The 5,000-nt window shown below is 38.2% G+C and overlaps 1 protein-coding gene across 1 annotated transcript in view; it reads left to right on the top strand.

Annotated features, from left to right (window-relative positions):
• The window catches only part of LOC106883400 (S-crystallin SL11-like), a 25,603-nt gene that overhangs the window by 742 nt on the left and 19,861 nt on the right, over positions 1-5,000 (top strand). The gene's annotated exons all lie outside the window — the stretch shown is intronic.

Raw genomic sequence — 5,000 nt, 5'->3', positions numbered from 1 at the left:
TATATCGGTTTATGCTTTTGAGGAAACTTTCTCCCACCAGTTAGAAACACAAGGAGGATCCCTTGATAAAGAATCGATATTTTGTTATAAATTGTTCTTGGTCTTTTATTCTGTGCTTCTACTTGTGACTATACACAAATTGTGGGTACTCCGTCGCTTACGACGTCGAGGGTTCCAGTTGATCCGATCAACGGAACAGCCTGCTCGTGAAATTAACGTGCAAGTGGCTGAGCACACCACAGACACGTGTACCCTTAACGTAGTTCTCGGGGATATTCAGCGTGACACAGTGTGACAAGGCTGACGCTTTGAATTACAGGCACAACAGAAACAGGAAGTAAAAGTGAGAGAAAGTTGTGTTGGAAGAGTACAGCAGGGTTCACCACCATCCCCTGCCGGAGCCTCGTGGAGCTTTAGGTGTTTTCGCTCAATAAACACTCACAACGCTTGGTCTGGGAATCGAAACCGCGATCCTATGACCGCGAGTCCGCTGCCCTAACCACTGAGCCATTGCGCCTCCACTGTGGGTACTCAGTATTGTTTAGTAAAATATTTGATGAGCAGTTTAAATTGAAGCCAACATTTCTCTTCTGACACATGTCTAGTTCATTGTATCAGAAGCGGTGCATATCTATCATATCAGGCCTGGATCTGTAAACAACTTTACGCGGATCTGGGTATTTATCGCTAATAAGTAAATTTTTTAATACTTATTACTCACCGCGCAAAATGCTTAGTAGCATTTCGTCCGTCTTTATAGAGCACTGGGGTGGATGTAATCTCCTCTCCAGAAATTGTTGGCCTTATGCCAAAATTTGAAACCAATATTTTATACACCCACTATCTCATTAATTAAATACATAATTTTAATTAAATATACAGTTAAATATATATCTCATGAAAGACTGTTTTATCATAAAGTCGCCAAGCATTAGTAAATATTATTTAAAAATAGTGACGACAATAAAAAATAAAATTAGGTGTAGGCGTGGGTGTATAGTAAGAAGCTTGCTTCCCAATCACATGGTTCCTGGTTTCGTCCCACTGTATGGCACCTTCGGCAAGTGTCTTCTACTATAGCCTCGGGCCGACCAAAGTCTTGTAAGTAGATTTGGTAGATAGAAAGTGAAAGAAGCCCGTCGTATATATATATATATATATGTTAAAGTCTGTCATACCGGCCATGACGAAGGGAAATAGCCCTGAAACTCGAGTCGCCTTTATATATTTATATTTATATATTTGATCCTTTATATTGAACACTCAATATTTCATCTACATTCAATACTTTCTTTCATGGTGCCATCCATTTTTATTTTATTTTATTTTATATTATATATTGTATATTATATTATATATTGTATATTCCATATTCTATACCCCACATTGGTTCTGCAGGAATATAAATAAAACATAAAAAACAGACAGTGTTGGAACTCTTTTAAGCAAAATAATATATATATATATATATATATATATATATATATATGTGTGTGTGTGTGTGTGTGTGTGTGTGTGTGTGTGTGTGTGTGTGTGTGTGTGTGTGTGTGTGTGTGTGTGTTTGTACCCCCCACCATCGCTTGACAACCGATGTTGGTGTGTTTACGTCCCATAACCTAACGGTTCGGCAAAAAAACCCCGATAGACCGAAGTACTAGGATTACAAAGAATAAGTCCCGGGGGGCGATTTCTTCGGCTAAAACCCCTCTTTAAGGCGGTGCTCCAGCATGGCTGCGGTCAAATGTCTGAAACAAGCCAAAGAATAAAAGAATAAAAGTCATTCTATTGTGAATAGTAAAAGTATCAAGGAAAAAAAAAAAGGACGCATAAGATCAGAGGTCCTCAACGTGGGCGGTACCCCCACCCCAAGGGGGCGCAGGAGCATGTTAGGGGCATTAAATTTTAGGGAGTGAAGAGGATGTGGTGAGGTAACATAATTAACATACTAAATTCTTATCTTTAGTAGTAACAATATTATACGTGATAAAACTAATAATGGTTATTAAAAGAAAATGAGATCTCGCCAGGCTCAGGAAAGTTATTAACTTGCAATATATAAAGTAAATTTACAACTTTTTGTCTTTATTAATTTTTTATCTTATTGTTATATTTCGGGACGGTCATTTTTTTTCTTACCAAATAAACACACGCACTATGTATCTGTTCTTCACTCGTTTATTAAAATTCTTATTTTATCGTTTTTCATACGATAAAATTTTTCGTCAATGATAAACGAGTGGAGAACAAATATATAGTGCGTGTGTTTATTTGCAAGAGAACGAAAATGACCGTCCCGAAATATAAAAATATGTCTCAACACTCAATTTCACACGAGGAATCTTGCAAAACAAATTCATAGGTGTAATTTTTTTATCATTTCCACAGTTAAAAGCTTATCTAGTCCATTTTTAGAGTGACCTTTATAAATTATCATCCATGCGAAGTTAGTTTAATAGTGATTGATACTTCACTCGCCAATTAGGTTGGCGCTAGGCATGACAACTACTTGAAAAAAAGGGGCGCTACAAAAGGAAAAAAAAAAGGTTATGAGCTACTGTATTAGATGATAGCAGCTCTGTGCGATTTTTACCTGAAGAAAGAGACTGGATGATTATAGCTGGACTGTATGGTAGGTATGGTGAATGTTAGGATTGACACAGAGCTAAGCAAAAACAATTATAGCTATGCATACATTTCCGAGTGTTTTTACTTTATGCTCATTCTTTTTCCTCCAGACTTTGCCTCTCCACTAGGACGGAATACTCCTTCTCAGTCTGTCTGACTGTCTGTCTGTCTCTCTACTCCTTTTTCTTTCCGCCCCCCCCTCTCTCTCCCTCTCTTTCTGAAAAAATTCATTGTTGTTGTATTCTGCTAGATTTTCGAACTATATCTTATCTCAACCACGATCTCTCCCTCTCCCTCTCTGAAGACAACCAGGTTTCTCACCTGCCGTGACTTCTGCTATTTCTTACATCCTCACCTATTAACATTTTAAATGACTGAACGTACCATTACACATCATCACTGCACTGGGAAACAACATAGCTGATAAACATTAACAATGTCAATGCAAGCTCTTACTATATAGGAGGTGACACTGCCTTGTGGAAAACACACAACGTTTGGTCTATTTTGGGAAAGGATGACCACATAAAAATCAGAATTTACTATTGATGCATGTCCATTAACAATTTCTGTTTCTGGCACTGTTTCACCAGTCAAGTCATTTCCTGACTAAATGCTCCTTTTAATAAGTGACCAATGCAATCAAACATTACTGTTATCGTGTTCCTAAAAGGTGACAAGCTGACAAAATCGTTAGCAAACCGGGCAAAATGCTTAACGGCACATCGTCTGTTTTTACGCTTTGAGTTCGGATTTTGTCTCTCGTCCTTTCATGGTTGATAAAATAAGTACCAGTCAAGTACTGGGGTCGATGTAACAGGCTAGTATTCTGATCCAAAATTTTGGGCCTTGTGTCTATAATAGAAAGAAATATCATTGCGTTTCCTGAAGGCGGCGAGCTGGCAGAAACGTAAGCACGTCGGGTAAAATGCTTACCGGCATTTCGTATATCTTTACTTTCTGAGTTCAAATTCCGCCGAGGTTGACTTTGCCTTCCACCCTCACGGAATCGATAAAATAAGTATCAGTTGACTTGGATCGATGTAATTGACTGACCTCACTTCCTGAAATTGCTATTCTTGTGCCAAACTTTGAAACAATTTTTATTGTGTTCCAAAAGTCGTTAGCCCCTCGTACGAAACACTTAGCATTTCTTCCGACTCTTCACGCTCTGCGTTCAAATAGCGCCAAGGTCGGGTTTGCCTTTTATACTCTCGGTGTCGATTAAAATGAATACCAGCTGATCACTGATGTCCAGGTAATCGACATAACCCCTCCCCTAAAATTGCTTATCTTGTACCAAAATTTAAAATTAATATCATCGATCTGCGGGTTAAATCTAAGACTAAATAAATAAATATCGTGGGTGCACTGTTCTTTTTAGGCTATCCCAGTAGAATAATACTTTTATGAATTGTAAGTCAAGTATCTGCAGGGATATCTAATAGTTTTTAAAGGAACACAATGCTGGGAGTCACAACCACGTGGTTTTGTGTTCATTTCCATTGTGTGGCATCTTCTACAAGCCTCCAACTGACCAATGCTTTGTGAATGAGTTTGGCCGACAGAAACTATGCTGAAGCCCGTATGTATGTCTCTGTGTGTCTGTGCATGTTTGTGTTTGTCTCTCATCGCTTGAGAACTAGCGCTCGTTTGTTTACATCTCCGAAACTTAACGATTCGACAAAAAAGATAAGGAATCGATAGAATATGTACCAGGCTTAAATAAATGCTGAAGTCGATTTCATTGATTAAACCCTTCGCGACGGTTCTCCAACGTGATCATAATTCTTATTGGCCTCGTTAGGTTAGCTACTACCGAGATGACTTTTCGCTTCCCTCATATATATTGTTTTTAACACTGCACGTTCACAAGAGATTTTTATCTCAGACGAAAACTGCAGCAACTTGTGTATAAACATTAAATATGATACATAGATGACTATTTTAATTTAATACTTCTTCAGTTGTAATCACCGCGGCTATTTGCAATACCAATGAATATATTGTTTACTGTCACTTATACCAGAGGCGACAAATCTCGTCTAGGAATGTGGTTGTCTGCGAGTACACGACGTTGATAAGGCTTATAAAGGCCGAAATACATGTGGCGTTCTTGTTAGCCGCTGCCGAATCGATTTTTCGTCTCCCTCTAATATGTAATGAGTTTTTAACACAGTACGCCCATAAGAGATTTTATCTGGGACTAAAACCACAGTAACTTACCTGTCAACAGTGTGTGTACATTGAATATGATACATAGATGGATAGTTTATCATTATCATCATCAGCAGCAGCAGTAGCCGTAGCATCATCATCACCAGGTTAGTACATGTAAATTTAATTATCAGGAATGCTATCTTGATGTATGGTGA

This window comes from Octopus bimaculoides, chromosome 5 (assembly GCF_046866305.1).
Source record: "Octopus bimaculoides isolate indiv1 chromosome 5, ASM4686630v1, whole genome shotgun sequence".
In the NCBI taxonomy this organism is placed as follows: Eukaryota; Metazoa; Mollusca; class Cephalopoda; order Octopoda; family Octopodidae; genus Octopus; species Octopus bimaculoides.
This window is presented reverse-complemented; position numbering and strand designations above follow the sequence as displayed.